General features: G+C 37.2%; 1 long non-coding RNA gene across 1 annotated transcript; it reads right to left on the minus strand.

The window, feature by feature from the left end:
• Positions 1–296: 296 nt before the first annotated feature.
• On the minus strand, positions 297–8788 carry LOC121013271 (uncharacterized). The gene is made up of 3 exons (XR_005782612.1): positions 8518–8788; positions 8182–8324; positions 297–490 (listed from the first exon to the last, which is right to left on the minus strand). It is a non-coding gene; the product is annotated as an uncharacterized LOC121013271 (long non-coding RNA).
• Between the last annotated feature and the right edge of the window lie 18781 nt (positions 8789–27569).

Here is a 27569-nt window from a genome sequence, read left to right on the forward strand (position 1 = left end):
CTGAGTGAACCCAGCTTTTCCCTTATGGCTCTATTTTCTAAGAGCTCACCAGCCACCTATTTAACAATCCTGTCCAAAATTTTGCCATGAGAATTCATTTCAACTGTGCTCACCTGCAATTTTTGGAATTCATGCTGTTTCCATTTTGGAAAGTCAGATGGACTATTCTGTAAGTGCCTATTTTCAACTTGAAGTTCCCTGTACTATTTTTGTTACTTCCCAAAGATTGCAAATTCTTTTAATACCACAAGGTATTAGTTTGCTAGGCTCGCAATAACAAAATAGCCCAAATTGGGTGGCTTCGACAGCAGAGATTTATTTTCCACAGGTCTAGAGGCTGAAAGTCCAAGGCCAAGTTGTCAGCCGGTTTGGTTTTCCCTGAGGCCTCTCTCCTTGGCTTGCACATGGCTGTCTTCTTGCTGTGTCCTCATACGCTCTTTCCTTTGTGGAGTGCCCCTTGTGTCTCTTTGTGTGTCCAAATCTCCTCTTCCTGTAGGGATACCAGTCAGGTTGAATTAGAGTCCACCCCAACGCCCTCATTCTAACTCAACACATCTTTAAAGATCCTGTCTCCAAATACTGTCACATTTAGGGTACTGGGCACCAGGACTTCAACACGGAAATTTAGAGGGGATGCAGTTCAGCCCATAGGATATGGCATAAATATCTTCTGTGATTTAAGTCATAATTTCATTTAAAGGAATCAGGTACTTTCTTATTTCGGGAAATTGGGGAGGTAAAAAGATGGCCGAGGCTTTTGTTAACTTGGAAGTTTGTTCGAAGTGCATATCAGAGTCTCACTCCAGACCTACTTGGATGGGAATCTGCATTTCACAAGACCCACAACCCTACCCCAGCACTGATTTGTGTGCCCAGTAAAGTCTGACCACTGCTAGGCCAGGGACCCAGTCATTCTTCCACAGGTGACACCTTTTTCCCCAAGAGGTTCCTGATAGAAATACATACAGAAGGGACATTAGCAAAGGAAACCAGAGTACCATTGCATGGCTATCTGGGTTTGGGGTGAAAAACTCAATGAAAAGAACTCTCTGGTAACCTAGATTGGAGCATGAGGAGAAAAGCATTAACCCCCATATTTTCTGCATCCAAGTGACAATCTAGATATGACTTTTCTCGTCAACCATATATAAAAGAGAGATTTTTTTTTTTTAAAAAGGGGACACGGCTGTTCTTGGGTCAGGTTCCTGATGCCTGGGTGGCATACCTTAGGGGAGAGGGAGAGAATAGGGCTGAGGAGAGTGTTGTGAAGTGATGGGAAGCGGTAGGAGAGGAAGGGTGCGTCCCCTGTATTTGGACCTCGTTTTGATCCCAGCAGCCTTCTCCTCCCGTGCCTCTCTTGTTGACATTACCAGTCTCCGTTTCCAGTTGAAATATCCACCCAAACTTTCAGGGTCAGGTTCTGTGATGTCAGAATAAGAAGAGCATGATGCCTTCTAGGGCCAGTGGGCCCCGCCCTGCTATGGTCTATGGTCCATTTGGGTGAACAGTGAGCCTTCCTCATCCCACGTTTTTTACTACCTCCTTCTCTAACCCACCTTTTCATGCGTGTCCTTCAGATTTCAACTGTGATGTCACTTCTATCAGGAAGCTTTCATTTCCCCCTCGAGACTGAATTAGGAGCCCTCCTCCTCGGAGAGCACTTTCTGCACCCGGCAGTGATGGCTGGTCTACTCATCTGCCTTCTGCTCTGTGATGACATGGGCTTTGTTCCCCATCAAACCTCCCACGTGGCGGGGGGTCTGGTTCAAAACCCGCAGACGTGTTTCACTGGTATGATTGTTAAGCTGGTTGGAAAATTATGTTTCTACGGTTTTAAAGATGCATATATGGTATATTTTATAGAAGAGATATTTATATTGTTACTGCAGTAAGGCTGCATATTCATGGAAATGTTCCCAAATATCTTTTTGCAAAATGCTTAATCCATAGACTGAGTTTTGAAAAGCAGTTTCTTTTTCAACTGTTGTTAAAAAGTTCTCTTGCTTTTTAAGGGGCAGATTAAATATGATTTTTTTTCCTGAAACTGTTTTTTTTTTTTTTTTTTTTTTTTAGTAGCAAACTACTTAGAGCTGCTTTTCATCGTAGAAAAGGTCAGCAAACTGGGAACACTTGTCACTTTGTAAAAGAATTATGTGCAGCTCAACTGTAAATTTGACAATTATTTAAAATAACTTGCCACAAACTAAACCATGAACTTCTTTGTAGAACAACACATTTGCACCATCTCTCACCTGTTTCATTGTGAAATACCATATATTTTCTACTGTATTATAAAGACTCTGACAAAATTGGCCACATAAACAATAATCTGTGGCCCTTGATACATTTCTGGCTTCAATGTCTTTGCTGCAATGATCTTTTATATATATATATAGTGAATGTATTTTAATGTATTTTAAGTGTGGTATTATCTCTACATTTAATCTGGGGCATTTTTAAGGTCTGTTCATGGTGGTTGAGGGCAACTCTTCTGTGTTGTGGTATTCCTGCCTTTCTCAGGGTACTTACCCACCGTAAGAGACCCCTGTCCGCTGACATAGTACCTAATAAAGATGCAATATAGTGTGCATATTAGATATTGATCAAGATTAACTTCTCTTTCAGTTTTAGCTAAAAATGATATAGAAATTAAAGCATATTTAATCTCACCCACTGGTAGATTGACCCCATGGTCATATAATAAACTCCCAAATATATTTGAATTTATTAGTTGTCCTTCACTGCTATTCCAATTATCTATAATTCTCTCACTGTGCCTAATATCACACTGTCTTAATTATTCTAACCTTAAAATAAGCCTCGTTGTGTCATATGGCAAATTTCATCTCTCTTTTATTTTTTGAGAGTTGTCTTAGCTTTTCCTGAACTTATAATCTTCCGTATGAATTTTAGATTCAATCCATCAAGCTCCATACATATGTGGTGCAATTTTTGTTAGAACTGCATTGAATTTATAGACTAATTTGGAGAGACATCCAAATTAAATTCTTATCATGCGGACCCTTTCCGCCTATGAATACCTCTCCATTTATTTAGGTCTTCTTTGAAGTCCTTCAATAATGTTTTAGGATTTTTCCCCTCATAACTTGTTACATTTTTGTTGCATTGATTGCACATATCTGCAACATCTTGTATTTTGGTGCTATTGTGAATGGGATCTTTTGGTCAAGGGGTGTGAATGGAAACACGTAAACTAATTACGTTTCCCTCCTTCCCTATGCCCCAAGCTACTTGTGTCCCTTGAGCCATTGGATACATACAACTTTATGCCCTGTGACATAGATGAGGCCTCGGGCTCTATTTAAATCTCAGCTGAGAGATATCCCACTGGGCACCAGGCTTTTGGTGACAGTGAATGGAGAGCTTGTTGGGACCCTAATCAGTAGACTGGGAGATGAAGCACAAGAATGACTTCAGAGGACAGAGCAAATGTATAAAGAGGCTGAAATGATGAGGGAGAAGAGACAGGGATACATTCCCAAGACTTAATATGTGAATAATTACTAAATAATTAGTAAAAGTTATTCCATATTAGTAAAGAAGCCCTGAAAGGAAATATGCATGAGGTGGGGTGAGACTTAATCTGGAGACTGAAAAATTCCCCAAGTTATAAAGAGGATTGAGGAGAAAAGACAGAACCCAAGCACATCCTGTGAAATTCATTAAAGTGGGGGATAAAGACTAAAAACCTATAGGCTTCCAGGAGGAAAGAAACAAGTTATTACAGAGTAGACGTTTGTTTGTTCTTAATGATTAGGTTAAATATTTTATTCTGTGGCAGAGAAAAATACAAATTTTATGTGGTGGGCTTGAATCCAGCAATCTCGATACATTTTTCTAATGTATTTGAATACATTATTTGAAGACCTAAATAAATGGAGAAGCGCACCCTATTCATAGATGGAAAGTGTCAGCATGATAAAAATTCAGCTCGGGTGTCTCTCCAACTTAGTCTGTAAATGCAATACATTAGAATACATTTGATTCTAATGATGTTTTTGAAAAATTTCTTGGCTTTTCTCTGTAGATAATTGCATTATCTGTAAGTAATGAAAATTGTGGTTTTTCTTTTCCAGTTCTTAAAAATTTGATTCATTTTGTTGTTGTTGGTTATTGCTTTTACTCAGCCCTCCCCGGACTGTGAATGATAAAAATGGTGATGCCTGAGAAAATTCTTGAAGTGCCCCCATTCTCTGTAAGGTTTGTTGTAGACTTTTGGTAGAAATCCTTCATGAGACCTTATAGTTTTAGAATATTAAAAGCATTTGTTACTCATGAGCTGTGAAATTTGATTAATTTTTGTTTTTCACTTATTTAGATGGTCATCTAATTTTCCTCAATCTATTAATGTGTGAAGTTTTTGTAATAGCAAATTATCTTTGCATTTCTGGAATAAACTGTACTTGGTCATTCTGGGGTTTTGTTGCTGTTACATTTCACCAATTTTTACAAAATGTTATATTAATAGATTGTGCTTGCTAATATTTTATTTAGGATTTTTTTTTACGTCTACTTTATGAAATTGACCTATAATTTTCCTTTCTTGAACTGTTCATGTCATGTTTTGATCTCTAGGAAAATTTCTCCTTTTTTCTATTCTTTGAAATTGCTTTATATATTATGTAAATATTATTTGTGGAAGATTTGGTAACCGCTCTGAGTTCCCCTTGGAGGAAAATATCAAAATAAATTTATATATAATGGTTTATAAATCATCTTGTGTATAAAATAACTTTATTAATTCACATTTTTCTCAAAAATTATACATTTGACTAAGTTTTCAGTGTACTGGCATGAAATTGTTGATGATACTCTGTTGGCTTTAAAAATCTCAAATGTATTGATAGTTATTTCCCATTTTCCCCTAAAGTTGTTATTTCTTTTCTTTTTGATTGATGTCTTGATTTCTTTTTTCCTGACTAATATTGCCAGATTTTTTTGTGCTACGTAATTTTTAAAATATATGTGTCTTACAAATGATGTCTATATTTTCCGGTCAATTTTATTTATTTTGGCTCATACATAGTCCTTTCTTCTTATATTTGAATTCATTGATTTTTCTCCAGATTCAGAAACTGAATACTTAGTTAATTTATTTTCAATATTAAAAAAAAAAATACCGAGACCATACATTTTTCTATTTAAGTCACATTTGGCTCTATTTCCTAAGTTATGGTACATAGTAGTTTTTAATGCTGTTTTGTTCCAAATATGTTGCAATTTTTATTGTGATCTTTTCTTTAAACTATACATTATTAGATAATACATGGGGGGAAAGGGACTAAGATAGACCCAGGCATGTATAACATTTGCCATTTCTTTATTGTTTTATTTCCAGTTAAACTGGGTTGTTATCAGGGAATTTATTCTCAGCAGAATATCAGTGCCTAAAATATGCACGAGTTCTTGAAATTTATCACAATATCCTCATGATCTAGTAGGCAGGGCATTCTTTGCAAATATTTCATGTTTGCTTTTACATTAAACTTAATTTTGTCATTAAAATCTTTAGCCTCAATAATATTTTCTTAACTAGGTGTTTCTGTTTGATAGAGGTATGTCAACTTTGCATTGTAATCCTGTCACTTCTGGGCTCTATGTATTTTGTAGCTATGTGCATGAGGGCATGCAATTTCACGATTTTCATGCTTCATTGTTAGAAAGTTTCCCTTTGTTGTTACACAGTAGCTTTTTACGTCTATTGATTATTTTTCCTGAAATTCTATTTTGTCTGATAATAATTTTCTGTGTTGGAATTTATTGCTTTTTGGTATTTGTCTGGAACATAATTTGCTGTGTATTTATTTTAAATATTTTCATGAGGTTTTGTTTTAGTAGCTTTTGAAAACACCAGATAGCTGAATAAAATCCACGTAATAATCCCCATTAAAAAAAAAATCAAAATTTATTTTTGACAGAGAGAGAGTGTGAGTAGAGGAGGGGCAGAGAGAGCGGGAGACACAGAATCCCAAGCAGGCTCCAGGCTCTGAGCCGTCAGCACAGAGCCTAACAAGGAGGGGTTCGAACTCACCAGCCTTGAGATCCTGACCTGAGCTGAAGTCCAATGCTTAATTAACTGAGCCGCCCAGGCGCCCCTCCCCATCTTTAATAGAAGCATTTATTCACATTTTTAAAGTTACTAGTGGGTTTGTATTTACTTCCACTACCTAATTTACCCTGTCTGGTTTACTGTCCCTTTTCTTTGTCTCTTTCCCTTCTTTTCCTCACTTCTATTGGATTGATAGAATTTTCTTTATCTTCAGTTATCTGAAAATACCTAAGTTGACCATGATTTTCTCTGGGCACTTTGAGGATATTATTCCGTTGTAATCTGAACCTTCTGATTTTTCATCAAAGTCTGCAGCTAGTCTAACCTGCCGTTCACTTTTTCTTTTTTTGAATGAGCACATGTCAAAGATTTATTTAAATCATGAATGAGAAAATTAAAAAGTTGGTGAGCTGGCTCTAAAAAGTGTAAGAGGGGCAGAAGTATTTAGTCCTGAAAGAAAAAGTGCCACATCCCATACAAAACTGGTTAATGCACAAGACTGGAGAATATCACAGTTATAAGCAATACAACTCTCACCTTTGTGATGAACACTTCTTAACCAGACAGAAGCCATTTGCTTATCTGCAGGGTAAAATTCATTTCCATTGCCCATATGACAAAAATAATTTGAGTAATTATTATTTTTATACAGCGTGAAGTCTATCCTTATAGATTTGTAGCATACCCTAGTTAATAGTAAATGATTAAAGCATATATGCTTAGAGAATCAGACAATCCTTGGGTAGTCCTGTTGGACAATGCTCTGGGTATGATTGGAAAGGATATGAGCCATCTTTTCATCTATTTCCAAGTTCTGGATTTTTAAAATGTGTGTTTATAAATTTTCTCCATGGAATATTCTTGTTTCAAAAAGGCGTGGCCTCATGGGTGCAGCATTCAATATTAATGAATACATATATGCACTATAGGATAGTCATCAAGTCTAGAGTCATATGGTATTAAGCAACCATCAAAATAAAAAACATTGTCAAAGATTTTATAAAAACCCAAGATTGCATTTTTCAATAATCTCTATTCCCCAGTGCTTAAATAAATCATTGCTTGTATTTCTTCTATTTTGAGGCTAAAAAGCCAACCCCCAGAAATCTATCTCTGTCAGATTCTGCCTGAAGTACCTAGGAATCTGTGTGAGTTCCTCTTTCTGAAATGTCTCCAATCTCCTAAGGTTTCTCCTAATGTCTCCCTGTAAGTCTGGGACCCTGTAAAATAGAACATGAGAACAGTTTTCAAGGAGAACTTTGTAGGCGTTGGTTCCACCCATGAAGTGCGAACCTTGACCCTTAATGGTGGGTTTTTCATAACTGAATAAGTGAGATTTATTCTGAAACATGACACTCTAGGTACAGCCTTTATTAAAAAGTTTGTTCAATTACATTCTGATTAGTTTCAGTAAATGAATGCAAATAATTACCTGGCCATTAAAGGTAAAGAAACTCAATGGAAGTATTTGTTTCTGAATTTGGAGGAGTTAGAGGGGACAAAAGGCAAACATAGAGTTATTAAACTGAGATTAGACATAGATCAAGAAGATGACCCAGCAATTCCTTTCTTAAGTATATACCCCAAAGAATTACAACAGGGCCTCAAGCAGATGCTTGCTCACTGCAGAATTATTCACAACAGCCAAAGGTGGAAACAATCTGGATGTCTATCAACTGATGAATGGATAAAGAAAATGTAATATATACACATAATAGAATGTTATTCAGCTATAAAAAGTGATGTTCTAGGGTGCCTGGGTGGCTCAGTCGGTTAAGCATCTGACTCTGGATTTTGGCTCAGGTCATGATTTTGAGGTTCGTGACTTTGAGCCCTGGATCGATCTCTAGGCTGACTGTGCAGAGCCTGCTTGGGATTCTCGCTCCGTCCCTTTTTTCTTCCCCTCCACCATGCGCTCTCTCTCTTTCTCAAAAATAAATAAATAAACTTAAAAAAAAAAAACAGTGAAGTTCTGATAAATGCTACAAAATAGATGAAACTTGAAAAATCTTATGCCAAGTGAAATAAGCCGGATGTAAAAATTCAAATATAATCCTCCCCTCCCCCGGCCATCCGTGATCTCCCCTTTTGCTCTCTGTGGTCTCAGTTACCTGTGGTCAACCGCAGTCCAGAAACAGATGGTCCTCCTTCTGACATATGGCCAGAAAGTCAATAGCAACCCAATGCTATGTCTCAGTGCCTAGGTCATTCCCGTCATTTCATGTCATCACGTAGGTGTTTTATCATCTCACGTCTTTACAAGAAGGAAAAGGGTTTAGGCACAGTTTTGAAAGAGAAAGAGACCACATTCCCATATATTTATTATAGTATATTGTTATAATTATTCTAGTTCATATTATGTATTGCTTTTAATCTCTTACTGTGCTTAATTTACAAATAAATTACCATAGGTATGTGTGTATAGGAAAAAAACATAGTATACATACAGTTTGGTACTATCCCTGGCTTCAGGCATCCACTGTGGGTCTTGGAACGTATCCCTCTGGATAAGAGTGTATCAACTATATTGTATAATTCCACTTGCATGATGTCTCTAGAACAAGAAAATTTATAGAGACAGCAAATAGATTAGAGGTTACCAGGAGCTGGAGAATGGAGAACAGAGTTTCTATCTGGGGCAATGACAAAGTTTTGGAACTAGATATGATGATGCTTGCCCAACATTGTGAACGTAATTCATGCCACTCAATTGCACTCTTAAACATAGTTAAGATGGCAAATTTTTTTGTTATAAATGTTTTACAACAATTAAAAAGAAAAAAAAAAAAAAGGAAAGCAGCTGAGATCAAGAAAGAAAGCGCCTTCCCATATAGCCAGAAAATAGAACATTAAAAACCCTACCAGCATTATTCCAAAATAAATGATCACAATTAGATGTTCTTGTTGAGTTCCTTCAGTCATTCTTAATTTATTCTTCTTCCATTAGAGCTTGAGTCATCAGTTGGCGTCTATAAAAGTATCTGGTACTGAATTACAAAGCATCCTGGAAATCCCACGTCCCTCTGCAATTTTCTAAGCGATGTCACCTTCTAAGTCTATTTTCTGAAATATCAATTGTTAAAAAATACCTGGCAGAGTCCTTTTCGTGAGCTCTGAGGCTGTTCTTTATTGCAGACCAAATTTCTGGCTTGTGGCTTAAAGGAGAGCCTTCAGGCGAGCATGAGAGAGAAGCGGAAGCCGTATGTTGATGACAGAATAGGTAACAATATCAGAATGTAGAGTAGCAGAGTTCTCTGTTGGAGTATGATGCATACCTCTTTTGTGAGGTTGTGATCAATGTATCCCTTTAGAATAGAAACTATGTTGTGTTCTATACTGATAAAATCGAGGGAAAGTCACATTCCCGAAGCCTTGAGCAGATAAAATTCCAGTGATGTGCTTCCAATGCCTTACTGCATGTTTGATTTTTTTTTTTTTTTTTTGCTGTTGCTTATGTATAGAAAGGGATAACATCAGCAGATCTAGCAAATAAATACTGCAGCTCCACTCTGTGCCCACAGTTCCATTTTATATCACAATGCATCATTGCTCCAACAAAGATATTTGTGGTTTTAATTTTCTCTGGCAGCTACAAAGTAATTTTCCCTTCATTGTACTAATTGAGGGATCAATTTTTTAAAAATCGGCAAAGTCAACAATTTTTATACATTGGAGGCTGGCGTATGTTTCTTTCCTTTGGATCAATGGTGCCGACCTTTATAACCTCTGCTAAAAAATATAAGATTGGAAGTATACCTCTCCACCTCTCTGAAGCCTACAATCCCCATAAAGTTGGTCCATTAATTACAAATTGTTAATATGAGTTATGCAGAGTAGCTTGTGCTCTGTTTTCTACCAAAGAACTTTATTCCAAATCAGCTGACGCTGACAGCTGATTCAATACACACGTATGTAAAACAATTTTCTATTAAACAACTCTTGGGATAGAAAAACAAGTTGTTTAATTAAAGTCTAACTGACTTTCTTCCCAAGTTATGTGCCTATTTATTCATTTAAATGAGCTTAATAACAAATACGGTTGTGACGATAAGAAAAATAACACAAGTAATCACTCTTCAGAAAGCAAGATATTAGATTACAGTTCACCACAGGGAGATTTCTTTCTACGTGTTGTTTTTTTTTTTTTTTAGCTCCTATTAATGTCATATGTGGGACTCCTTCCTTGTATCTGGTCCCATCCTCTCTCCAGATTAGGGCTGGTTACTGGGGACTCGACAGGTTCAGGTGGAAGGTGATCACAGGTGAACATTAAATCTAGAAGGCCTGAGCTTCAGGGAGGGTCTAAGTAGGAGAATGGGCTAGCAGGTGGCAATGTCACAGCCTTGGCCAGGAGACAGTTTATTCTGGCAGAGGGCTGGTGGGAGACGTGTGGAGGTGGGTGCAGAGCCTTGAGGTCGGGGAGACCTGACCTTGGGGGAAGCAAGGTGGTGTTAGGGCTCCAGAGAAAGTGAGCCAAGGAGGCGCTAAGTGGGAAAACAAAGCAGGAATTTTTGTGCTTAAAGAAGCACCTTTTGCTGACTCTTTCAAAATGGTTTGTCTCAAGTCTGTGTTCACGACGACAAGGCAAGGGCAGTGTTGGTCTGGTTCACTGCTAAGATCATGGTATTTAGTAGAGTTTCTGGCATGTAGTTGGTGCCAGTAAATACTACTGAGTTAATGAATGGAAGGAAGCAAAATTTTGGGGGACATAGTTTCCGACATTTTATAAATCAAGGGGCTTGGTTCCAAAACAAACAAGAGCCCAAATGAACCTCGACACGAACTCAGTGTGGCCCCAGATCCCACAACAGAGGGGATCCTGCTTGTAGAGTTCACATGGCTCCCGTGGGAACACATGTAGGTGCCCAGGGTGGGGAAATATGCCAGTCCTACACATTATCTTCTTTCCTTCATTTTCTTTTCCTTTCTCTTGTGGCTCCTGGCTTCTGGGTTTATGGTCTGCTAGTTGGCTGTACCAGAAAACTGAGGTAAGCACACAGAGCATGGATCCAGGAAGTGGGGGATACATGAAAAGGGTAACAGAGTTGAAGCCAGGTGAAGAATCTAAATCCTGAATAAATAATTGAGCCATCAAAGAAGTGTGAATTCAAACAAAAATGAGCTCTGATTTTCATCCCTTCATATGGGACAAACAACTGCTATCTCACTGCTGGGAGATTTCCCTTCCTTCTTCCTCCCTCCCTCCCTTCCTTCCCTCCTTCCTTCCTTTCTTCCTTCTTCCCTCCCTCTGTTCATCCCTCCTCCCTTCCTTCCATCCTTCCTTCTTTCCTTCTTTCCTCCCTTCCTCCCTTCCTCCCTCTCCCTCTCCTTCCTTCGTGTGTGTGTGTGTGTGTGTGTGTGTGTGTGTGTGTATTTGGCTAGAGCAAAATGTGGATCTTAAAATTGTTGGTAATGAAAAGCTTGCTGTTTGGTGAGTCTTAAGAAATCTCTGCATTCTGGGGTGGCAGCTGGAATTTGTCCCCAGCAGATTCTTCATTTGTCTTTCCAACGGTGGAAGAGATCATCACTTTGGGATGTTGAGACAAATACATATAGGCGCCCAGAGTTCTTGGGAACAGCACCAGGATCTGCATGAAGGACCTTCAGATATTGGTCTATTAAATTATGTGCAAGTAATATAAGTTTGTCTCATTTAGGGGAAAATTTTATCTCTGTGAAATTTTTATAATAATATTTTCCTTTGGCTGAAGATGACAAGTTGCATTTTGGTCTAGAATGAAAGCTGACGCCTTGATCTTGGACTTTCCAGCCTCCAGAACTATGAGAAATAAATTTCTGTTGTTTATAAGCCACCCAGCTTGTGGTATTTTTGTTACCACAGCCCGAACAGACTAAGACAAGTAGCAGAGAAATTTAAAGAGATTTAAAGTACTAAAAAATTGGAAAACATTTTTTTCATGTATATTCTATTCTCCATTTTCTAACTTCTAGCTCTAGTAAACTTTGTATGGGCTATCATCATTTTAGCTGTGATTTAGGAAATTAAGTATGAAACCTATGTCTATACATGCAGTGCAGTGGCCTGGATTCAGGTAAGCCATAGTGTTACAGGAATGAATTAACTAAATGGAAGAATGACGTGCAGAGAGGCCCGGAGCAGTATTCTGAAATGGAAGGGACAGCCATCTGCTGGGATGAATGTGTGGATACTCTAACAGTACCCTGAGGAGTCTCAGAAATAACCCAACATAATATGAGGAAAGTGTGTTGTCACACAAGATGCGACTGTGACTGCTCATTGGGTATTGAAAGAAAGGATAAAAAAAATTTTTTTAAATGTTTATTTATTTATTTATTTTGAGAGAGACAGAGCATGCGAGGGAGAGGCAGAGAGAGCGGAGAGAGAGCGCATCCCAAGCAGGCTCCACACCATCATCAGGGAGCCCAACATGGGGCTTGATCTCGCAAATTGTGAGATCATGACCTGAGCTGAAATCAAGAGTCAGACACTTAACCAACTGAGCCGCTCAGGTTCCCCAAGGATAAGAATTTTGTAATTGGCTAAATTCAATGTATGTAAAATTATTGATTGGAATATATATATATACATTAGCATAATCTGTTTGGGAAGTTATTAAGAAATAGTATCACATTCATACATTTTGGCCCTGGAATCCTATTTTATCAGCGGTTGACTTTAAAGACAGTGATAAGTGATGTATTTTTTACTTTTATATTTTTTCCTTTTCAACAATGAACACATTGTAATTGAACAAAATATACTTTATTGTTAAAAACTATAAGCTTTGGGGGCACCTGGGTGGCTCAGTCGGTTAAGCATCTGACTCTTGATTTTGGCTCAGGTCATGAGCTCATGGTTCATAGGATCAAGCCCTACATTGGGCTCTGAGCTGCCAGTGAGGAGCCTGCTTGGGAATCTCTCTCTCCCTCTCTCTCTCTGCCTTTCTCCTGCTCTCTTTCTCTCTTAAAAATACGTGTTGATAAGAAAATTTTTCTAATTTATGTTAAGTGGAGAAAAAGTGAAAAACAACGATGTATAGTACAATTCAATATTGTAGAAACATTTATTATGAGCATCATATAATTTTAATATGTAAATTATATTATACATCAAATCATATTCATAACTATTCATGATATGTGTTCCTAAATTATATATTTAGTTATATATTAAATGATATAGTAAATATTAATATTTAATATCATTGCTTTTAGGATGTATGTCAGTATATATTTCTTAAAGATAATCGACAAAATGTTAAAATGATTACCTTCAGGCACCAGTGTAGGTATGGGTAAGTTGTAGGGAGGGTATTTTGACTTTCTAATTTTTAATTTATATTTTGAAAATCTGAGGGATGTACTTAGTGAGACCAGAACCAAAGCAATAAAAGGATAGAAAGGATGATAATTATTCTAAAACGGCCCAGGAAATAAAGGCACAGAGTGAAGACCCAAAGATGTGTAAGAGCATGCTGATTCCTGGGGAGGGGACGCATATTCTGGATCAGTGGCGATGGGGAATGAGGACTAAACTGTGAAGAAATTAGAAAAGAATCCAAATGAGAGAAAGTAGGAAAAGGCAATAAAAGAAGACCAAATTTCCACTGGAATCAAGGTGAAGATCTTTATTCCTTATTATGGGTAAGGTTTCCGGTCCACAGTAGGTTATCAGTAGCTAAGTTTTGGGGGAGTCAAAAGTTATATGCAGATTTTGGACTATGTAGGGGTTGGTACCCCTAACTCCTGCATTGTTCAATGCTCAACTGTATTTTAACAACTGTTTTCTTTCTATGTGAGTTTAATTCTGAGAATGACCTATTTGTTTTTCTACCGGGATGTTTCTTTTGTTCCTTATTGATTTGTAGAAGGTCTTTGTGTATTAACCCCACCATCTATCGCATGTTTTACAAATCATCCACTTTACAGTTTGTCATTTTTCTTTGGATTTTAATTGTGGTGATGTTTTTGATCCAGGCAGAATATTAAAAAAAAAAAATTGTGCCGTCCAATTTATCAATCTTTACTTTGAAAAAAGAGACCCTGAGAAAAGCGAGTTCCTGCTCTGCTTCTGGATGTAGTCGTGCCTCAAGGTGACTCTTAACGGCTGCTGCCGCCATGGTGGGATCATCACCCAGAAAGTTCCCTCTTGGCCCTTCTTGCCAACACAGCTGCCAAAGACAACCATTTTTCTGATTGTTTTCAATCTTGCGTCATGTTTCCTCTTCAGAGTTTTATATAAATGAGATCATGCGGTAAGTACGGTAAGTAGCGTTTGTGTCTTTTTCTTTTATTCAACAGAGATTCATCATGGGATTGTGAGTCTGTTACCTGCTATTGCTGAGTATGTTCCATTGTGTGAATAAATCACAATGTGTTTACTCATTCTGTTGATGGACATTTGGGTAGTTTCCAGCTGTTATGAGAGAGTTACTATACATTCTTCTGTAAGTCTTTTTGTAGTGGAATATTTTCATTTCCTTTGGATAAATGCCTAGGAGTGGAATTGTTAGACCATTGGGTAGAGGAGTTAAACTATAGAAGAAACTTCCAGATTGGCTGCTCAATGGGTCATACCACTGAATACTCCTGCCAACAGTGTATGCGAGTTCCAGTTCTACATTCTCACTAATATTTAGGATGAGCAATCTTTTGAATGTTAGCTAGTCTTGTGGCTGTGTAGTGCTTCCAGTTTACATTTTTCTAATCACTAAATTGTTGAGCACTTTGTAATATGTCTAAGGTTTTTGTTGGCTTTTAATGAAGTCGGTTTTATTTTTCATTACTGAGATATTGTTCTTCATATTTTCTATATACAAGCCTTTTGTCACTGAGATAATTTATAAATATTTTCCCTTACTCTTAATTGGATGAAGTTCAGCCTACCAATGTTTTTCTTTTACGGTCATCGCTTTTAGTGTCCTAAGTAATCTTTGCCTATCCCCAGGTGTGAAGACATTTTCCTGGTTTTATTTTTCTACAAGCTTTAGGCCCATACTTCATCTTGGATAAAATTTTGTGTGTCGTGTAAAGATCGAGGTTCAATTTTGTTTTTTTTCTTTGTTTGTTTGTTTGTTTGGTTTTTTTTACACACTAAATAAAATTTAGAGCGGTATCTTGTCCCTTCTTCGAACAATTTTTCAACATTTATTTATTTTTGGGACAGAGAGAGACACAGCATGAATGGGCAAGGGGCAGAGAGAGAGGGAGACACAGAATCGGAAACAGGCTCCAGGCTCTGAGCCATCAGCCCAGAGCCTGATGCGGGGCTCGAACTCACGGACCGCGAGATTGTGACCTGGCTGAAGTCGGGCGCTTAACCGACTGCGCCACCCAGGCGCCCCTCAATTTTGTTTTTTTTTCATATGGATGTGCATTTCTTACAGCACCATTTGTTGAAAGGACTGTCTTTCCCCCATTGTGTTGCTTAGGTGTCTTTATCAAAAATTGTCTGAGTGTGGGTCTACTTCTGGATTCTCTATTCTGTTTGGTTGCTCTATATCTCTTTATGTCAATATCATATGGTTTTAATTACCGAATGTTTTAGCATCAGCTATTGTAAGTCTTCCAACATTGTGTTTCTTTAAAAAAAAAATGTTTTGGCTAGTCTAGGTTTTTCTAACGTTCATAAAATTTTTTTTATTTTTTTAATTTTTTATTATTTTTTTTACATGTATTTATTTTTGAGAGACAGAGACAGAACACAAGTTGAGGGAGATGCAGAGAGAGAATGAGACAGAATCCAAAGCAGGTTCCAGGCTCTGAGCTCTCAGTACAGAGCCCGACGCGGGGCTCGAACTCACAAAACCATGACATCATGACCTGAGCCGAAGTCAGACACTTAACCAACTCAGCCACCGACGCATCCCCAATTTTTTATTTTTTAAAGCCTGTCTGCACTGTGTTTGATGTGATGAGTTTACTGATAAATTTGGGGAGAATTGCCATCTTACCCATATTAAGGCACCCGGTTTATGAACATACTATGTTTGTCCATTTATTTAAGTCTTCAATTTTTCTGAGAAATGCTTGTAGTTTTAGTGGAGATGGCTCACAAATCTTTTATTAAATTTATGTCCAAGTAGTTTATGTCTTTGGATTATATTGTGAATAGGTTTAATTTTTTCCCCAAATGTTTATACTAATGTATAGAAGTATAATCGATTTTGGCATATTGACTTTGTATCCCATGATAATGCTAAATCCCTATATTAGCTCTAGTAGTTTTGGTATTAATGCAAATGCACTTGCTTATAAAACTTTGCTTACTCATTTTTTGTTGCTAGTGTATACAATGATAACTCATTATTTTATTTTTAACTTGGTAAATTCACTTTTGTTCTAGTATTTGCTTTTCAGACTTCTTAGGTGTTTTTTTTTTCTTTAAAGAAAACAAATCATCTGCAAACAGATACAATTTTTTTCAAATCTTCTTATTGTCTGTTAGCACTGGTTGAGACCATTCGTACATCATTAAGCAGAATTGGTGGCAGAAGACACGTTTGCTTTTTTCATTATCTCAGGAAGAAAGTTTTCAGACTTTGACAATGAACTATAATGTGAGGGGTGAGTTATGTGGACAATATACTTTTCAGGTTGAGGAAGTTCCATCCTCCTATTTCCCCGCTTGCTAGGAGTATATATGATACGTGGGTATTGGATTCTGTCAAATGCTTTTTCTTCATGTATTGAGATGATCATGTAGTTCTTTATTCGTCAATTGGTATCGTGGATTATGTTGACTGAGTCCAAGGTTAAAATGACCTTGCCTTCCTGAGATAAACTGTACTTCATCATGGTGTAGTATCCTTTTTCTGTGCTGTTATATTCAGCTTGTTAATATTTTCATGAGGATTTGTGTTCACGAGAATATGTTCATGAGAACATGAGAAACGAGAACATGAGAAAAATTGGACTGTAGTGATTTTATCTCGTAGTCCTCTTCTAATTTTGTAATTTCTTTATCAAGTTTTCGCATCTGGTTTGTGAGGGCCTCATAAACAATCAAGTCATCTGCAGACAGATGCGATTTTATTTCTTCCTATCAAATGTTTTTAGGTCTTTTAGCATTGGTTAGAATCTTCGGTACATTATTGGACAAGATTAGTGAGAGAAGACATTCTTGTCTGTTTGTCTCGGGAAGAAATATTTTTAGTCTTCCACAATTAAATATGATGTTAGCTGCAAGTTTTCGGAAAATGTTCTTTTCAGGTTGAGGAAGTTCCCTTCTATTCATTTCTCATAAAGTGAGATGAGGAGTATCTCCTCCTTTTCTTAAAGACTTTGTGTAAGATTGGCATTATTTCTTTCTTAATATTTGAATTCACTAGTAAAACCAACGGGGCCTGGAGTTTCCTTCGTTGAGCGATTGTGGAAGATTTTGTTTAAAAAATCAAAATCCTTAAATAAATAGAATATATTTATATTTTATGGTGTATTGAGGAATTTGTTCACTTCATCTGTGTTGTCAATCTTAGTGTTATAAAGGTTTTTACAATATTTCCTTAGTAGCTTTTTCATGCTTCTAGGACATGGAGAGATACCCCTTTCCCAATCCTAATTTTAATAATTTGTGTTTTCTTTTTTTTCATCAGTCTTGCTGGTTTTATCCACCTATCAGTCTTTTCAAAGAACCAAGCTCTGACCTAATTTTCTAAAATTCTGGCTTCTATTTCACAATCTCTGATCTTATTTTGTTTGATCAATCTTGTTAGAGATTTACCAATTTTATTAGTTACTTAAAAGAACCAATTTCTGGATTTGTTAATTTCTCTATTTGTTTTCTATTACATTGACTTCCATTCTTATTTTTATTTTTTTTTTCTTTTAACTACTTTGGGCTTGATTTTTCTTCTAACTTATTAGAAAGTGACTTTCATCTTTCTTCTTTTTAAATACAAAGTCTTACATTTCTTTCTGGACACAGCTTTAGCTATATCCCACAAACACTGATATGTTGTGTTTTTATTATACTTCACTTTAAATATTTTCTAATTTCTCATAATTTTTTTGACTTATGGATTATTCAGAGGCCTGTTCCCTAACTTAAGTAATTTGGGCTTATGTAGATATTTTATCATTTATTTCTAAAATTCAACTTCACTTTAGTCAGAGACCTTATTCTGTGATATCTCAATCTTTAAAATGTATCACTCTTATCTTATGATCCAACTATATGTTCGTTGTGCACTCAAAAAGAATGTGCAATTGTTGAATCCATGTTTTTTTCTGTATGAAGTAGGTCAAGATGATTTGCAGTATTATGTAGATTCTTCTGTATCTTTACTGAACTTTTCCTAGCTGTTCTATCAATTACTGAGTAAAATGGTGTTAAAAATCTCTATTAGTTGTGTTTACACCTATTTTTTTCCTCTAGTTCTTTCAAGTTTTCTTTTAATGAATCTTAAAACTCCATTATTAGGGTCATTCACATTTATGATTTTTATTCCTTACAATTGACCCTTATGTTATTAATAAGTATGTTTTTTTATAAATCCCTGGCAATTTTCCTTGTCTTGATGTTCATTATATCTGATATTAATATACTAACCCCAGATTTCTTATACTTCCTCTGGTAACTATATCCTTTTCCATTCAAAAATTTTCAACTTGTGTGTCTCTGTATTAAAAGATCATTTCTTAGGCACCTGGGTGGCTCAGTCAGTTAAGCGGCCAGCTTCAGCTCAGGTCATGATTTTGGGGTTTGTGAGTTTGAGCCCCGCATTGGGCTTTTGTGTAGAGCCTGCTTCGGATCTTCTGATTCCCTCTCTCTCTGCCCCTCCCCCACTTGTGCGTGTGCGCGCGCTCTCTCTCTCTCAAAAATAAATAAACATTTAAAAAAGAGCATTTCTTATAAACAACATATAGTTGGAAATAGCTTTTTAAAAAATAATCCAGTCCAACAATCTTTTCCTTTCATTTGGAGTATTTGGTCCGTTAACATGTAAAGTGATTATTGACATAGACTTAAGTCTAGTATTTGCTATTTTTTCTGTTAATTTTTTTGTTCCACTTACCCTTCTGAGTCTTCTGGTACATTATTAAACAATTCATTATTCCATCATTATTTCTCTGTTGGAGTTTTAGCTATACTTCATTTTTTAGTGGTTGTTCCAAGAATTACAATATGCATCCGTGGTTTGACACTGTCTTTTTAGAGTAACCATTTTATCCTTTTCAGAAGTTTAGTATTGCAATAGCATAGTTCTATTTAAAATTCAGACTTTGTGAGATGCCTGGGCCAGTTAAGTGCCCAACTTTGGCTCAGGTCATGATCTGATAGTTCATGGGTTTGAGCCCAGTGTCAGGCTCTGTGCTGACAGGTCAGAGCCTGGAACCTGCTTTGGATTCTGTGTCTTCCTCTCTCTCTGACCCTCCCCTGCTCTTGCTCTATTTCTCTCAAAAATGAATAAAATTAAATGAATAAAATAAAATGAATAGATGAATTCATTCATTTATATTGATTCATTAAGTAAATGAATAGATGAATTCATTCATTCATTTAAAATAAATGAATAGAATAAATGAATAAAATGAAATTAAATATTAAATTCAGACTTTGTGCTCTGGTTGTCATATCTAGTGCCTTTACACATTTAAAATCCTTAGTCAGTATAATTTTTGCTTTAAAGGTTTATGTGATTTTAGGGGTGCCTGAGTGGCTCAGTCAGTTGAGCGTCCGACTTCAGCTCAGGTCATGATTTCATAGTCTGTGAGTTCGAGCCCCGCGTCAGGCTCTGTGCTGACCGCTCAGAGCCTGGAGCCTGCTTCGGATTCTGTGTCTTCTCTCTCTCTGACCCACCCCTGCTTGCACTCTGTCTCTCTCTCTCTCTCTCTCTCTCTCTCTCAAAAATAAATAAACTTTAAAAAATTAAAAAAGGGATTTATATGGTTTTATAGATGTTAAAGGAAAATGTTCTGCTTCATTTTATTTATTTATTTATTTATTTATTTATTTATTTATTTATTATTTCTTACTTACTTATAGAGTTTATTTGTTTTGCGAGAGAGAGCACAGGTGGGGAGAGGGGCAACAAGAGAGGGGGAATGTCATGCAGGCTCCATGGAGTCAGTGCAGAGAACTGACATGGGGCTTGAACTCATGAAACCGTGAGATCACGACTTCAGCTGAAATCAAGAGTCAGATGTTCAACCCACTGAGCCACCCAGGCGCCCCTAACTGTTTTCTGTATACACTCTCACATTTATCATTTTCAGGGCTCTTCATTTCTTTCTGTAGATCTGAATTTCCATCTGGTATCACTTTTCCTCCAGCCTGAGGAACCTCTTTTAGAGTTTTCTTAGTAAAGATTTTTTTTTTTTTGGTGACAAACTTTCTCAGTTTTTATTATCTAAAAATGTCTTTTATCTTTATTTTTGGAGGATATTTTCTCTGGATATAAAATTCTTGGATGACATTTGGTTTTTGTTCAGTACTTTAGCGATGTCATTCCATTTTTTATGGGTTCTATTGTTTCTGAACAGACATTACCAGTTATTTATACTTCTATTACCTTATGTATAATATATGATTATTATCTGGATACTTTTAGGATTTTCCCTTTATCTTCAGGGTTTAGCAATTTTATTATGATCTGCCTAGGTGTGGTTTTCTTTGTGCTTTCCCTATTGGCAATTTGCTGGTTTCTTGGAACCATAGGTTGATCTTTTTTTCACCTAATATGGAAAATTCTCTGCTATAATTTCTTGAAATTTCTGTTATGCCTCATATTCTCTTTTCTCTTACTATTCTCTTACAGGTTATTGAAGTGCTGTTCATTTTATTTTCATTTTTTTCCCCTTTATGTCCTTAAGATTGGATAAATTTTATTGATCTGTTTTCAGGTTCACAAACTCTTTCCTCTGCTCCTGTCAACCAGTGAATATTTCTTCACAGATATTGTACATTTCAGCTATTAAATTTCTATTTGAGGGGCGCCTGGGTGGCGCAGTCGGTTAAGCGTTCGACTTCAACCAGGTCACGATCTCACGGTCCGTGAGTTCGAGCCCCGCGTCGGGCTCTGGGCTGATGGCTCAGAGCCTGGAGCCTGTTTCCGATTCTGTGTCTCCCTCTCTCTCTGCCCCTCGCCCGTTCATGCTCTGTCTCTCTCTGTCCCAAAAATAAATAAACGTTGAAAAAAAAATTTCTATTTGATTCCTTTTTATAGTACTTCTCTGATAATTTCTCCATCCTTTTATTCATTATGGCCATATTTTCCTTTAAGACCTTAAGCATATTTAGTATTGCTGTTGTAAAATTTTATTTGCTGTCTATTTGCTATTTTTATTTGCAAACATCTGGGCCATATGAGGACCTGTTACTATTAACTAATTTTTCTTTTGCCTGGGGGCCATGTTTCTTTGCATTCCTGAAAATTTCGGAGTATATGCTGGACACTGTGGATGATCTGTTGGAGGAAGTATGGGTATGGTGTCTTGTTATAGAACGTGTTGACATTTAAATCCTGTCAAATCACATTGATCCTGTCAGGATTGTTTTTACTTTTGTAAAGATTGGTCTCTTTCAGTTCTGGACCAAATTCTCAGGTGTGCCTCTTACTCTAGCGTGTGGTTATTGTGAACCGAGTGCCCGCTTTCCTCAGTGTAGACTCTTGATTACTACTAGGATGGGGCTCCAGTATCTCCTACAAGCCCAAAGCCACAAGCATCACTGATTAGCCCTTCTCCCGGTAGCAGGCCATCTCTGCCTGGGCCTGCAGAATCTCGCCCTTCCACACCATCCGCCCAATCCCAGCCTTGCTGTCTCGTGAGTCCCTATGCCCTTCCGGCCCTCCCACCCCATACAGCTCTCTTCTTGTGTACCCTGCTCTGAAAATTCCCCCGTTTCTGCAGCCTGGGACTCCAGCAGCTGCCTCAACCCAGCAAGACTGCTACTCTGCTGGGCTTCACCTTCCTGATCTGTGGCAGAAAAATACCAGTAGGCAGGAAATCAGGACATCCACGGAGCAACCGTCGGGCATCCCTCCTCTGCGTCCCTTCTCGCAAGGATTACGTCCCGTGCTGCCTGTTTGTCAATGCCTGAAAGCGGCACACTCAAATATTTTGTCCAGTTTTATAATTGTGGGGAAAGCAAGTTTTGTTCCAGTGACACTGTCATGGCCAGAAGGAGAAATTGATGTGTATGATTTTTCAATGATTTTGACTATTATACTTGACACCCAAATAGCTCTCGTCTTTTGTTAACGTTACCATCTTTGCGAGAGTCAATTCCTTCATATTGTTTTTCGATGTCCATATAGCCTTTCTCTTTCTTTTTTCTTATGCATAATCTCTATCTTACATAGTTCACAAGTCGTTGTTTTATAAGACTGGATCTCTATCTATATATAGTTATTTGTAGATGTGTATATTTATTTATGGGCATATACAATTTAAAATAATAAGTGTATAGGTACATATTTACCTATTCCATATCTATATTCATATACTTTTTGGTATTTTTCCTTTATTATTTAGTGACATATCTCTGTAAGTCAATTTGTATCCAGCTAAATCATTCTTTCTAATAATATGAATGCATCAAAAGTTATTCAACCAATACGTTTTTTTTTTTTTTCAACCAATACATTTTTGAAAGAAATGGTTAGGGGAACTGATCTACTCCTTTAACAGGCAAATTTCATGATAGTTTATGTGTATTTTTCAGAGTTTGTTGTACAGGTTTCTGTCATTTCCCTGGTTTTATAACAGATGAAATTTCATTCTCTTTGTTCCTTTATTCTCTCCTGTGAATTTTTGGGAGGGGAGTTATACAGCTATGTACTCTCTAGGCCTTGTGTCTCAGAAGTCCTAACACGATGTTTTTAATAAATTCTTGCTCAACACATGAATTAGCAATTAATAAGCAAGTAAATACAATGAAATTTTAGTGGTTAAGAGGGACTGTAATCACATTTGCACTTTCTTAGCTGCTGTTTTTCGACTGTCTGGTTATAAAGTGGTAATATTCATTGTGCTACTTTAAGTGTGCAATTAGCAAAAGAATATAAAAAACAAAAACCATTTGTGATATTATTACCCAGCAATATTCGATATTTCCAATTTTTTATTCTATGCCTATGTGGATATATGTATAGATCCTTTCTATGTATAGCATAGTTTGAGAATGTAATTAAGTATTCTTTAAAAGTATTATTATTTTTTAAGTTTATGTATTTATTTTGAGAGAGAGAGTGCACAAGTGGGGAAGGGGCAGAGAGGGAGGGCGAGAGAGAGAATCCCAGGCAGGCTCTGCACGGTCAGCGCAGAGCCCGATGTGGGGTTCGAACTCACCAACCGCGAGATCATGACCTGAGCCAAAGTTGGAAGCTTAACCGACTGAGCCACCCAGCGCCCTAAAAGGATTCTTCTTAATGACTGTATAAATGTCGATTTTATGATGTAGCTTGGCTTAGCCAATTCCTTGTTCTCAAATACTTGGGGTTTTCTTTCCCCCCACTATTTTATTTTTATTTATTTATTTATTTATTTTTTTAACGTTTATTTATTTTTGAGACAGAGAGAGACAGAGCATGAATGGGGGAGGGTCAGAGAGAGGGAGACACAGAATCCGAAACAGGCTCCAGGCTCTGAGCTGTCAGCACAGAGCCCGACGCGGGGCTCGAACTCACGGACCGCCAGATCGTGACCTGAGCCGAAGTCGGCCCCTTAATGACTGAGCCACCCAGGCGCCCCTCCCCCCACTATTTTAAACAACAGTGCAAGGGACATCCTTGTACACAAACTTTTGTCTGCCTGCCCCAATCCTTATCCACTGTCACTGAATTCAGTAAAATGGTGTTGAATTTAGGAACTTAGGACATCTCATTTGGATTTAAGTCTTGTCTGTGTCCCAGATCTGAGGTGATCTTAGATTGTAATTTTCAATTCAGTTAGAGCAAGTTGGAAAAGAAGCATTTATAGAATGTTTTTTTTTTTTTTTTTTTTTTTTTTTTTTAAATCTCCATTCCTTTGGAAGCCTATGGGCTCCCTGAAAAGGAATTTGACTGTTCCTGGCCAGCCCAGCATTTAATCCCAACCTGTCACCAGTTTCTATGAAGTGAGGTTTCTATTACTTCCTGGATTGCTCTAGTCTATCAGAGGTCACCATCTCCAATTTAGCCTAGATGTGGATGGGAAAATACCCTGTACAGCCCTAGCATCCAAAGAACATTGGTGCCAAATTCAATTACTGGAAAAGGAGACCTTTTTTTTTTTCAAAGGGCTCTGAATCCATTTAAAAAAGCTTCTCAGATTCCTACCACTCGCGCTTACGGTGACTGCATCTCCCACACAGTCCTTCTGACAGCTTTTTCGTAATTTCACATTGTCAACTGCTTTTGTGGTTGGGGTTTCATTTATTGAAAAAAAAATCTCAGCTTCAAGTAGAGACAGTTATGTCTTTACCATATGTCTGAGTGTGCCTGAGTGGAGTGAATATTAGAGATACGTGATTACCCAAGATGATCTCATTTCACGTAGCTTTCCTCTCTTCAGATTTCCAAGCATGTTGATTTTCCAAATATAAGTATTAATTCTGGATTGCTGGGGCCACTGTTGCTGTGAACTGCCTTGTGGTCCTCTGAAGGGATGAAGGCATTCTTAAAGTCTTTTTTCATTTTATTTTTAAATTTTCTTCTGTAGAAATTCCCCACATTTCCTTTTGTTCAATTTGGAGAGCTTTTTCTTTTCTGTGATTAAGGAATAAATGAATTCATTTTCCGTTGAGGAAACGGCACAATGTATTTTTTTTTTCCTGTACCTGCGAAATTTGTTTTCACAATTGCATTTCGGTAAACCACCTAACAGTCATGAAAGATTAGCAGTGTTTTCTCTCTCTGCCACACAGTCTTATAATTTGTCTGGAACACGAATGAATCAAGAAATGCAGCTTTGCAGACTGTTTTGAGTATTACAGAATATTGCTTTAACTATTGGGTCAGTCTAGGGTACATGAGTCTGCCATTTAAATCGTTAAGAACTATTTCCAGAGAAGATACACTTTATGCTGCTGATGCAGTTTCCCTTTCATTCTTTTTAAGTTCAAATTTCATAATTAGAATGCGATGAACAATAGGATTCTCACAGAAGAAAGACATTTTCTTGGCTTCCTTTCTACTATTGCCTTTGAACGTGGGATAAATGGAATATTCTGCCCGCTTGCTAAATCTTCTGCTCCCTCTCACACTGTTATATTTCTGACCATTTCAGCGAGACAAACGTAACTCCTTGGATGGTGTTGTCCCCAGACGAAACTTCCAAAGTTCATACTCCACTGTCCTAACTGGTAGCAGCCACGAGGAATTCTTTCGGAAGATAATGCGTCAATATATTGGGGTGTTAGTCTCTAAGAACAGGTGCCATTTTGTCCCTCCAAATATATTTTCTGTCTCATTCTCTGTTTCTTTTTTGGAAAAATTTTTACAAGCATCCCTCATGCTAAACCCAAATTTTTCTTGTAGTTCTTGTAAACTGAATCTTCCATTTTGACCTGTGTAAATTCTGCCTATGATGACAAAATTTGCCGAATGGACACATCTCATTTGAGCCATGGAATGTCAGGTGAAACTAGAACCCACATTTGGAGTTCAGAGTAGCTCCCGCTTTACTGTGGCAATGCTGTAGTATCAGGGGAAGCCAAGTGATTTCCACAGATGCGAACCAGTTGAACATTCATATACAGCTTTGTGTGTGTGTGTGTGTGTGTGTGTGTGAACATTTAAGTTTTTATTTCTCTGCTGGGTTGGATTGTAAGCACATTTTAGATTTTTAAAAATTTGTTTAAATGTTTATTTTTTTGAGAGAGCGAGAAAGGGGGAGGGAGGGCAGACACACACACACACACACACACACACACACACACAGAATCTGAAGCAAGCTCCAGGCTCTGAGCTGTCAGCACAGAGCCTGACTCAAGGCTCAAACTCACCAACCCCGAGATCATGACCTGAGCTGAAGTCGGACACTCAATCAACTGAGCCACCCAGGTGCCCCAGCACCTTTTAGTTTTTCCAGAAATTGCCAAATGACTTTCCAGAGTAGCTGTGCCATTTGCATTCCCAGTATTGATTTTTGAGCGATCCAGTTCCTCTGCATCCTCGCCAGCATCTAGTGTTGTCATCATTTTATTTTAGCTTTTCCGATAGGTGCGTAATGAAAGCACATCACAGTTCTACTTTGCTTTGTCTTAATGCCCCGTGATGTTGAACACCTTTTCTTGCGCTTTTTCACCATTCATATATCCTCTCAGGTGAAATGTCACTTCATGTGATTTGCCCCTTTTCTAATTGGGTTGTTTGTTTTGCTATTTGGTTTTAAGAGTTTTTAAACACTGTAGAGGTGAGTCCTTGGTCAACATATGTGGTTTGCAAAAATATTCTTCTGGTTTGTGGCTTGTCTCTTCCTCTTCCTAAATGGGCCTTCCTAAAAACAATAGTTTCTAATTTTGATGAACCACAACTTAGTGATTTTTTTTTTCTTCTATGGGTTGCGCATTATAGTATTATGTCTAAGAACTGTTAAACAGTCCTAGGTCCCAAATATTGTATCTCATGTTTTCTTCTGAAAGTTCTATGGTTTTACATTTAAGTTTATAATCAATTTGGGGGAGTCTGGGTGGCTCGGTTAAGCGTCCGACTCTTGATTTCGGCTCAGGTCATGATCTCACGGCTTCGTGAGTTCGAGCCCTGCATGGGACTCTGTGCTGATGGAGCGGAGCCTGCCTGGAATTCTCTTTCCCTCTCTCTTGCCCCTTTCCCGCTCGTGTTCTCTCTCTCTCTCTGTCTCTCAAGATAAATGAATAAACTTAAAAAAATTAAAAAAACTTATAATCAATTTTCAGTTAATTTTCACAAAAGATTGGTGGTTCATTAGTAGCCGAAGGGTATCCAATGGCTCCAGCATCACTTGTTGAAAAGATGGTCTTTCTTCCGTTCAGCTGGTCTTCCACCTTTGTCAAAAATCAGTTGGCTGTTTCTGAGATTTCTTTTCTCTTCTGTTGATCTATGTGTTTCTATCTCAGCCAGTTCAACATAATCATGATTGTGGTCTATAGACGTTGCGTATCCTAACCAACCCTCGTTATTTTCTATTTTTTTGATAGTGGCCATTCTAATGGGTGGGAAGTAATGGTTTTCTAATATTTTAGTTTGACTTTTTGCTTCCCTACTGATGGCAAACATTTACCCACACTATTCCCTTCTTTTATGATTTTTTCACCTATTTTTATCAAAATTATTTTATTCTATATGAAATAAGTTAAAAGCCTTGATCTCTTTATTTCCAGGAACACTGGCATTATAAGGACTATATTTTTCTTAAAAATTTTGCAAATCATTGAGTTGAAACCTGCTTCTTTATATGATACTATTTCTTTTTTATTTCTAATAGTGTTTATTTGTGACATCCATTTTTTCTTCCTAATTAGTGTTACCCATGGATGGTTAATTTTAATAGTCTTTTCAAATAGTTTTTTTTACTGATCCTTCAGATAAATTATTAGTTTCTACTTTGTTGTTAA

This window comes from Herpailurus yagouaroundi, unplaced genomic scaffold (assembly GCF_014898765.1).
Source record: "Herpailurus yagouaroundi ecotype Mexico unplaced genomic scaffold, PumYag 198, whole genome shotgun sequence".
NCBI classification, from domain to species: domain Eukaryota; kingdom Metazoa; phylum Chordata; class Mammalia; order Carnivora; family Felidae; genus Herpailurus; species Herpailurus yagouaroundi.